This window comes from Pan troglodytes, chromosome 2 (assembly GCF_028858775.2).
Source record: "Pan troglodytes isolate AG18354 chromosome 2, NHGRI_mPanTro3-v2.0_pri, whole genome shotgun sequence".
NCBI lineage: Eukaryota > Metazoa > Chordata > Mammalia > Primates > Hominidae > Pan > Pan troglodytes.
Genome location: NC_086015.1, coordinates 39,630,078 through 39,641,086, shown reverse-complemented (window position 1 = coordinate 39,641,086; position 11,009 = coordinate 39,630,078).

The following is an 11,009-nucleotide window of genomic DNA, read 5'->3' as shown; positions in this document are numbered from 1 at the left end:
AAATCAAATTTATCTAAGTCAATCATAAAAATCTTTTTGCCTTGTATAAAGTATTTTCTAAATCTCTCTTACAGCCGAAGGTGGGGAGAGTCATATTAGACATAGGAGAAGTTTGTTGGAGTGCATAGTAGGACATAATAAGACATAGGAGAAGCTTGTTGGAGAATGTCCGAAAAGGCTTTTCTGTCTAGATAAACATAGAGGAGAAACAGTTAAGAGAGAAAAATCACAAGGCACATAAAATGTTTCATTAGTTGTAACAAATAAAAAATGATTCAAAATATCAGAAAAAAGTAATATAGTGCAAGAAACTTTAGTTATATATTAATTTTTTACAATTGTTTAGTCCCTGTAGAAGCATTATACTTCAGTGACCACAATCCATGTGGTCTAGTACAGAATTTTTAAATAATTCAAGTACTTTATTTCCATTTATTAACAGAATACATAATTCATAAAAACACTGCTTAAAATTCTTTCTTCTCAATCCTGTCTTCCTTATTCCTAACCAGCTGCCCCATTATTCTCCCTTCCCAGATTTTCCCCAAATTTTCTTTCCTTAGCTTAACATGTTTTTTCATCTTTTCTCCATTGCTTTATTCTCCCCATACTCCTCATTCTGTATCCCAAAGTCAAAAGGCAGTGGTATAAGTCGGTCAAACCTATCCTAAAATATAAGGGACAGGACGCTTTTACACTTATGGAGACTTGTTTCGTGGCCTGGAATATGGTCTGTCTTGGTCAATCTTCCACGTGCACTTAAAATGAATGTGTATTTTGCCACTGTTGAGTGCTGTATTCAAATAGTCAAGTGTGTTGATAGTGTTTTTCAAGTTTTCCACTTTCTTACTGATTTTTCTGTCCACTTGTTTATGAAGTATTGAGTGTGGGGCATTGAAATTTTGCTATAATCGTTTCGTCTATTTCCCCTTGCAGTTCTCTGTTTTGCTTTGGTATTATAAAGCCCTATTTTTAAGGCACATATATGTTTGAACTTTTATGGCCTCTTGATGAATTAATTTCTTTGTTATTATGGAATAACTTTGTTTTTAACTTTCAAGTTCAGGAGTACATCTGCAGGTTTGTTATATAGGTAAACTTGTGTCATTGGAGTTTATTGTGGAGATTATTTCATCACCCAGGTATTAAGCCTAGTACCCACTAGTTACTTTTCCTCATCCTCTCCTTCCTCCCACCCTCCACTCTCCAAAAGTCCCCAGCGTGTGTTGTTTTCCTCTATGCGTGTCCATATGTTCTTATCATTTAGCTCCTAGTAATAAGTAAGAACACGTGGTATTTGGTTTTCTGTTCCTGTGTTAGTTTGGCAAGAATAATGGCCTCCAGATGCATCTATATTCCTGGAAAAGACATAATCTTGTTGTTTTTGAGGCTGCAGAGTATTCTATGGTATATATGTATCACATTTTCTTTATCCGTCTACCATCGATGGTCCTATAGGTTGATTTCATGTCTTTGCTATTGTTAATAGTGCTTCAAACATACACATGCATGTGTCTTTATAATAGAGTAGTAATAGAATTAATGGATCCATGGTAATTCTCTTTTAAGGACATCGAGGAATCACTGTACTCTCTTCCACAATGGTTGAACTAATTTACACTCCTACCAGCAGTGTATAAGCATGACCTTTTTCTCCATAATCTTGCCAACATCTGTTATTTTTTACTTTTTAGTAATAGTCATTCTGACTGGTGTGAGATGCTATCTCATTGTGGTTTTGATTTGCATTTCTCCAATGATCAGTGATGTGGAACTTCTTTTCATATGATTGTTGGTCACATTTTTTTTAACACGTGTCTGTTCATGTCCTTTGCTCACTTTTTAATGGTTTTTTTTTTCTTGTAAATTTGTTTAAGTCCTTTATAGATGCTGGATATTATACCTTTGTCTGATGCATAGCTTACAAAATTTTTCTCCCATTCTGTAGGTTGTCTGTTCATTTTATTGATAGTTTCCTTTGCTATGCAGAAGCTCTTTAGTTTAAGTAGATCCCACTTGTCAGTTTTTACTTTAGTTGCAATTGATTTTGGTGTCTTCTTCAGGAAATCTTTGCCCAATCCTGTGCCCTGAATTGTATTGCCTATGTTGTCTTCCAAGGTTTTTATTGTCTTGATTTTTTTTTTTTTTTTTGAGACGGAGTCTTGCTCTGTTGCCCAGGCTGGAGTGCAGTGGCAAGATCTCGGCTCACTGCAAGCTCCGCCTCCCGGGTTCACACCATTCTCCTGCCTCAGCCTCCCGAGTAGCTGGGCCTACAGTTGCCCGCCACCACGCTCAGCTATTTTTTTTTTTTTTGTATTTTTCATAGAGACAGGGTTTCACCCTGTTAGCCAGGATGGTCTCGATCTCCTGACCTTGTGATCCACCCGCATCGGCCTCCCAAAGTGCTGGGATTACAGGCGTGAGCCACCACACCCGGCCCTTGATTTTTATATTTAAGTGTTTAACCCATTTTGAGTTAATTTTTTATATAGTTGTATTAGTCAGGGTTCTCTAAAGGGACAGAACTAATAGGATACGTGAATATATGAAGGGAAGTTGATTAGGAGAACCTATTCACACAATCACAAGGTGAAGTCCCACAAGTTGAGGAGCCAGGAAGCCAGTCCGAGTCCCAAAACCTTAAAAGTAGGAAAGCTAATAGTGCAGCCTTCAGTTTGTGGCTGAAGGCCTGAGAGCCCCTGGAAAATCACTGGTGTAAATTCAAGAGTTCAAAAGCTGAAGAACTTGGACTCTGATGTCCAAGGCCAGGTAGCATCCAGCACGGGAGAAAGATAGAGGTCAGAAGACTCAGCCAGTCTAGTCTTTCCACATTCCTCTTTCTGATTTTATGCTAGCTGTGTTGGCAGCTGATTAGATGGTGCCCACCCAGATTGAGGGTGGGTCTGCCTCTCCCACTAAACTGACTCAAATGTTAATCTCCTTTGCAACACCCACATAGACACACCCAAAAACAATATTTTGCATCCTTCAATCCAATCAAGTTGACACTCGATATTAACCATCACAATGGTGTAAGGAAAAAGTCCAGTTTCAATCTTCTGCGTATGGCTAGCCAGTTATCCCACCACCATTTATTGAATAGGTAATTCTTTTCCCATTGCTTGTTTTTTTGTCAGGTTTGTCAAAGATAAGACAGTTGTAGGCATGCAGCCTTATTTCTGGTTTCCATATTCTGTTCCATTGGTCTATGTGTCTGGGAATGACTTTCTTTATCTAATTTTGTGTTTCTGTGTGCTTTGAATCTGTTTTGCATACCATTTTAGGTTTTTATAAATCTAGTATTAACATAGCATACCTTCTTCTATTATTTTATTTTTCTTATTTGTATCTTTATATTATATTCAAGATGCATTTCTTATAGTCAGCTATATATCCTGTCTGTTACTGTTTTATTTTCCCTACTTTTCCTGCAAATTTTGCATCCATTGAATATTTTATACTACCATTTTATTTCTCTTATTGACCTATAACCTAAAACTCTTTAAAAATTTTTTAAATGGTTGTTCTTACTATATAAAATACATATTTTAAATTACTATAGTCTACATACAAGTGATAATCATACCACTTCATGTACAGACTATGAAGCTTACAATAATATACTTTCTTTTCTTGATCTCTATTTTAAATTTTGCATTCTTATCAAGTATTTACATATACAAGTAACTAGTTAACTAGCTAGATACATGCATACATAGATGTTCATTGTAGTATCATTTAACAGTAAAATATGAGAAAAAACAATCCTAAATCTCCAGAAATATTTATGCACCATGTACAGAGCTATTAGTCATAATGACATATACCAATATATGTTGATATGTTAAGATACACACACAAACACACACACACAATGTGAACAGATAAAAGCAGACTAAGCATTAACTTGTTTATGATTCTCTGTTTTACAGTTTTTGTAAAAAAATACATCCATATGATTATGCCTGCATAATTCGATATGTGAAATGTCATACATTCACAAAAAGGTAAATTACAGACAATAAAATGTTGTGTAAAATCTTAGAGGAAAGATAAATACTTTATGACAGAATGTATAAAAAGCACTGAAATAAACAAAAGGCATAAAGAATGAAGCATATTGTTTATTCTTCTTGTAATAGTAAACTAGGTAATTTGTACCAACTCTCTTGTTGAGTACAACTACTATCATTATTATTTTAACATTGTTCTGTTCTAGAGAATGCAATAAAATAGCCAAACTGGATGTAGTAGGCTGAAAAATGCCCTTGTTCACCACTACTAAAGAAAAAAAGATATTCACATCCTAATACCTGAAGTCTGTAAATGTTACCTTATTTGGGAAAAAAGGGTATCTGCAGATACGATTAAATTAAGAGACTTGAAATAAATAGATCATTCTGAATTATTTATGTGGGTCCTAAATCTAATGACAAATGTCATCATTAATAAGAGTAAGGCATAAGATTACACAGACAGAAGAAGAGAAAGCAACATGAAGATGTAGGCTGGATCGGAGTGCTGCAGCTAGAAACCAAGGGAGACTGGCAACCAACAGGAGCTGGTAGAAATAAGGAACAGATTCTTCAGTAGAGCCTCTGGAGGAAGTCTGGCCTGGTTAACACCTTGGTTTCAGTCCAGTGATAATGATTTCAGGCTTCTGACCTTCAGAACTATGAAAGAATAACTTTCTGTTGACTTAAGCCACCAAATTTATGATGATTTATTACAGTAGCAATGGGAAACTTAGACCCTCAAAAAATAGGTGCAAATATTGGAAAAGAAAACCTTTTTTTTTTCAAAATTTGAAATTTTCAAAATTACTTGCAAATCATTATATATATCCAACACATCTAATAAAGCAAACAGTTCACTAAGATAGTTCACTTATAAATAAAAAAGAAAAATTAAATAGCTTCCCCACATGAAAGTGATTGCTTTCCAATTTTCACATAAGTTTAACTCCATTAACCTTCAACAGGGAGTGGATGAAATTGTAGTTTTGCCTAAGGGTATATTTGTATGTGATTGTATGCATTCAACCCTGCCTCCTCTCATTAGTAAAGATTTTTGCTTTTTCATTTCTTTTCATTAAAAATTAAATTCCTCTTTGCTACATGTCTAGTGTGGGTTGGTGAGGGTTTCTTCTCCTCTTGGTCACAAATGGAGGCTCTACCATCTTGCAGTGCTGTCATCTCAACATCTTGGGGGCAAGAAACAGTTGAAGGTTGTCAACCATATCTGAAATGCTTTGAGGCAGGATATGCCACACAGCACTTCTGTTCACAGTCCATTGGCCAGAACTCATTGCAAGGACAAAAGGAAAACTACAAGGGGGACTGGAAAACATGTTGGAGCATGGATATTTGGAGAGAACTATATCTCTAGTCTATTTTATTGGTCTTAGTGTCTTCACACGGGCATAACAAATGTCTACTCTGGGGCCCAGGTGTTAGAGAGTTCAGGATTTTGTAAGAACACACATCCACACATCATAAACACATACTTATTAAAGGATATATGTGCCCTCATGTTATTCAGGATCAAGGACTTAGCACGGGTAGAGTCTGAGTCATAACTCCAAACGTTCACTGTCATAACCAACAACATTCCAGAACCCATGGGGACAACCCTTCTCTAGGACTTTTGCCCTATGGCCTAGAAATAAAAGACAACTGTGTTTCAATAGCATGAACATGTTTTGCACTGCTAAATATGAAGATGAAGATCACTTCAGAATACAAGCAGAATTTGAACAGTGGAAACACATAGGTAAGAGAAAAGACAAATTAACATGTCAAATCTTTCCTCTAGGTGTGAATTCAGTGGTTTTTTTTAATATATTGAAAAATGTTCAGTGTATTGCAAAGTGTCTGCTTTATTGCTACTCATTGTTTTTTTTTCAATTAATTGTTCCTTAGGTATTTATCTATGTCTATCATCAGAAACATGTTGTAATATTAAGAAGATTCTATTACTCTTAAATTTGTTATCTATGTTAGTGTTGTTAGATAAGGGTTAGTTAAATTTGAATTTTAGATAAAAAATGGATACCTTTTTATAATAAATATGTCTCATGCAATATTTGAGACATGCTTATACTAAAACATTGCTGTTTATCTGAAATTCAAATTTAATTGGGTTTACAGTATTTTTATTCAAGAAAATCGGGAATATGCCTGAAGCCCAACGGTAGCTGATTGTTTACACTGGCAACTAGAAGGACATTAAAAGCTGAAATTGTGAATAGCTTTATGTTTAAAAAGTACTGGACATAACTTTAGTAAGTTTCAAAGTATAAAAGTCAATTATAGTTTTACTAAAATTTCATCAGTATTTGTGATTTTCTTTATTTTCTAACAGCAAATGACAAATACTTTAGGAGAAAAATAACATTCCTGAAAACATACATTCTATAGGTTTGGATTGTTTAGATTTGTTTTATATTCAAATTTTCTGCACTTAATATTTCTACTTCATGTTTTAATATTTTATATCACTATTGTCACTTGAACACAAACTAGAGGACAAACTTCGTGATAACAACATAATTATTGATTTTACCTGAAGTAAAGGCAAGTAAAGCACATTTTTACATTGATTTTTAAAAATCTTTATAATATTACTCTTCCAAACATTGTTGTCATTAATAACACTCCTAGACATGAGCAATAAATTATTAAATTCAGATGGTCTTGACACCTTTTGACTTTCAGTAATATATAAACACTATAGCTTTACATACTACTGGTCACCAAATATTTCTTTGTTTCTTTCTTCCCACTTAAAAAAGACATTTCCTCCCTTATCACAGGAGACAACCCCAAATACTAAGTAAACATCACATTTCTTTCTTTTTCTTTTCTTTTCTTTCTTTTTTTTTTTTTTTTGAGACAGAATCTCACTCTGTCCCCCAGGCTGGAGTACAGTGGCGTGATCCCGGCCCACTGCAGCCTCCACCTCCTGGGTTCAGGTGATTCTCCTGCCTCCACCTCCCGAGTAGCTGGGACTTCAGGCGTGCACCACCATGCCCAGCTATTTTTTTTTTTTTTTTGTATTTTTAGTAGAGACAGGCTTTCACCATGTTGACCGGGATGGTCTCAGTCACCCGAAATGATGATCTGCCCACCTTGGCCTCCCAAAGTACTGGGATTACAGGTGTGAGCCGCCATGTCTGGCTAACAACACATTTATTTCAAAGTCTAGGACCTTTCACTGATGTAGAGTAATTACTATATTAAATCTAGAAAAGGGTCTAGCTAAAGTTACAGAAATCAGTGGATTAAAAGAAATTACCTGTCCTAGTGGCCCCACCACAACCAGTACTAATAGGCAGTGGTTGGACAAGAAGAGGATAACCACAATAAACATTTCCATTTCCAAAGTGGAAAAACGGGAGATAACAGGAGTCACAGGTTTGCAGAAATTCTGAAATCCTTCTGGGCAGACATTCTAAAGCTCTTCTATGCTCTGGGTACAGAGAATTCTTCAAATCTTGATTTGGCTATCTTGTCGTTGCTCTAGAAGTCTCTAGGTAATGTCCTCTAGGAGATTCCTCTTTTTTTGTTTTTTATTTTTTTTATGATACTTTAAGTTTTAGGGTACATGTGCACAACGTGCAGTTGTGTTAAATATGTATACATGTGCCATGTTGGTGTGCTGCACCCATTAACTCGTCATTTAACATTAGGTATATCTCCTAATGCTATCCCTACCCACTACCCCAAGCCCACAACAGGCCCCGGTGTGTGATGTTCCCCTTCCTGTGTCCATGTGTTCTCATTGTTCCATTCCCACCTATGAGTGAGAACATGTGGTGTTTGGTTTTTTTGTCCTTGTGATAGTTTGCTGAGAATGATGGTTTCCAACTTCATCCATGTCTCTACAAAGGACATGAACTCATCCTTTTTATGGCTGCATAGTATTCCATGGTGTATATATGCCACATTTTCTTAATCCAGTCTACCATTGTTGGACATTTGGCTTGGTTCCAAGTCTTTGCTATTGTGAATAGTGTCACAATAAACATATGTATGCATGTGTCTTTATAGCAGCATGATTTAAAATCCTTTGGGTATATACCCAGTTATGGGATGGCTGGGTCAAATGGTATTTCTAGTTCTAGATCCTTGAGGAATCGCCACACTGACTTCCACAATGGTTGAACTAGTTTACAGTCCCACCAACAGTGTAAAAGTGTTTCTATTTCTCCACATCCTCTCCAGCACCTGTTATTTCCTGACTTTTTAATGATCACCATTCTAACTAGTGTGAGATGGTATTTCATTGTGGTTTTGATTTGCATTTCTCTGATGGCCAGTGATGATGAGCATTTTTTCATGTGTCTGTTGGCTGCATAAAGGTCTTCTTTTGAGAAGTGTCTGTTCATATCCTTCGCCCACTTGTTGATGGGGTTGTTTGTTTTTTTCTTGTAAATTTGTTTGAGTTCATTGTAGATTCTGGATATTAGCCCTTTGTCAGATGAGTACGTTGCAAAAATTTTCTCCCATTCTGTAGGTTGCCTGTTCACTCTGATGGTAGTTTCTTTTGCTGTGCAGAAGCTCCTTAGTTGAATTAGATCCCATTTGTCAATTTTGGCTTTTGTTGCCATTGCTTTTGGTGTTTTAGACATGAAGACCTTGCCCATGCCTATGTCCTGAATGATATTGCCTAGCTTTTCTTCTAGGGCTTTTATGGTTTTAGGTCTAACATTTAAGTCTTTACTCCATCTTGAATTAATTTTTGTATAAGGTGTAAGGAAGGGATCCAGTTTCAGCTTTCTACATATGGCTAGTCAGTTTTCCCAGCACCATTTATTAAATAGGTAATCCTTTCCCCATTGCTTGTTCTTGTCAGGTTTGTCAAAGATCAGATATTTGTAGATATGTGGCATTATTTCTGAGGGCTCTTTTCTGTTCCATTGGTCTATATCTCTGTTTTGGTACCAGTACCATGCTGTTTTGGTTACTGTAGCCTTGTAGTATAGTTTGAAGTCAGGTAGTGTGATGCCTCCAGTTTTGGTCTTTTGGCTTGGGATTGACTTGGCAATGCGGGCTCTTTTTTAGTTCCATATGAACTTTAAAGTAGTTTTTTCCAATTCTGTGAAGAAAGTCATTGGTAGCTTGATGGGGATGGCGTTGAATCTTTAAATTACCTTGGGCAGTATGGCCATTTTCACAATATTGATTCTTCCTACCCATGAGCATGGAATGTTCTTCCATTTGTTTGTATCCTCTTTTATTTCACTGAGCAGTGGTTTGTAGTTCTCCTTGAAGAGGTCCTTCACATCCCTTGTAAGTTGGATTCCTAGGTATTTTATTCTCTTTGAAGAAATTGTGAATGGGAGTTCACTCATGATTTGGCTCTCTGTTTGTCTGTTATTGGTGTATAGGAAGGCTTATGATTTTTGCACATTGATTTTGTATCCTGAGACTTTGCTGAAGTTGCTTATCAGCTTAAGGAGATTTTGGGGTGAGATGATGGGGTTTTCTAGATATACAATCATGTCATCTGCAAACAGAGACAATTTGACTTCCTCTTTTCCTAATTGAATGCCCTTTATTTCCTTCTCCTGCCTGATTGCCCTGGCCAGAACTTCCAACACTATGTTGAATAGGAGTGGTGAGAGAGGGCATCCCTGTCTTGTGCCAGTTTTCAAAGGCAATGCTTCCAGTTTTTGCCCATTCAGTATGATATTGGCTGTGGGTTTGTCATAGATACATCTTATTATTTTGAGATACATCCCATCAATACCTAATTTATTGAGAGTTTTTAGCATGAAGGTTGTTGAATTTTGTCAAAGGCCTTTTCTGCATCTATTGAGATAATCATGTGGTTTTTTTCATCGGCTCTGTTTATATGCTGGATTACGTTTATTGATTTGCATATGTTGAACCAGACTTGCATCCCAGGGATGAAGCCCACTTTTCGTGGTGGATAAGCTTTTTGATGTGCTGCTGGATTTGGTTTGGCAGTATTTTATTGAGGATTTTTGCATCGATGTTCATCAGGAATATTGGTCTAAAATTCTCTTTTTTTTGTTGTGTCTCTGCCGGGCTTTGGTATCAGGATGATGCTGGTCTCATAAAATGAGTTAGGGAGGATTCCCTCTTTTTCTGTTGATTGGAATAGTTTCAGAAGGAATGGTACCAGCTCCTCCTTGTACCTCTGGTGGAATTTGGCTGTGAATCCATCTGCTCCTGGACTCTTTTTGGTTGGTAGGCTATTAATTATTGCCTCAATTTCAGACCCTGTTATTGGTCCTTTCAGAGATTCAACTTCTTCCTGGTTTAGTCTTGGGAGGGTGTATGTGTTGAGGAATTTATCAATTTCTTCTAGATTTTCTAGTTTATTTGTGTAGAGGTGCTTATAGTATTCTTTGATGGTAGTTTGTATTTCTGTGGGATCGGTGGTGATATCCCCTTTATCATTTTTTATTGCATCTATTTGATTCTTCTCTCTTTTCTTCTTTATTAGTCTTGCTAGCAGTCTATCAATTTTGTTGATCTGTTCAAAAAACCAGCTCCTGGATTCATTGATTTTTTTGAAGGGTTTTTTGTGTCTCTATTTCCTTCAGTTCTGCTCTGATCCTAGTTATTTCTTGCCTTCTGCTGGCTTTTGAATGTGTTTGCTCTTGCTTCTCTAGGTCTTTTAATTGTGATGTTAGAGTGTCAATTTTAAATCTTTCCTGCTTTCTCTTCTGGGCAGTTAGTGCTATAAATTTCCCTCTACACACTGCTTTGAATGTGTCCCAGAGATTCTGGTATGTCATGTCTTTGTTCTCATTGGTTTCAAAGAACATCTTTATTTCTGCCTTCATTTTGTTATGTACCCAGTATTCATTCAGGAGCAGGTTGTTCAGTTTCCATGTAGTTGAGCAGTTTTGAGTGAGTTTCTTAATCCTGAGTTCTAGTTTGATTGCACTGTGGTCTGAGAGACAGTTTGTTGTAATTTCTGTTCTTTTACATTTGCTGAGGAGTGCTTTACTTCCAACTATGTGGTCAATTTTG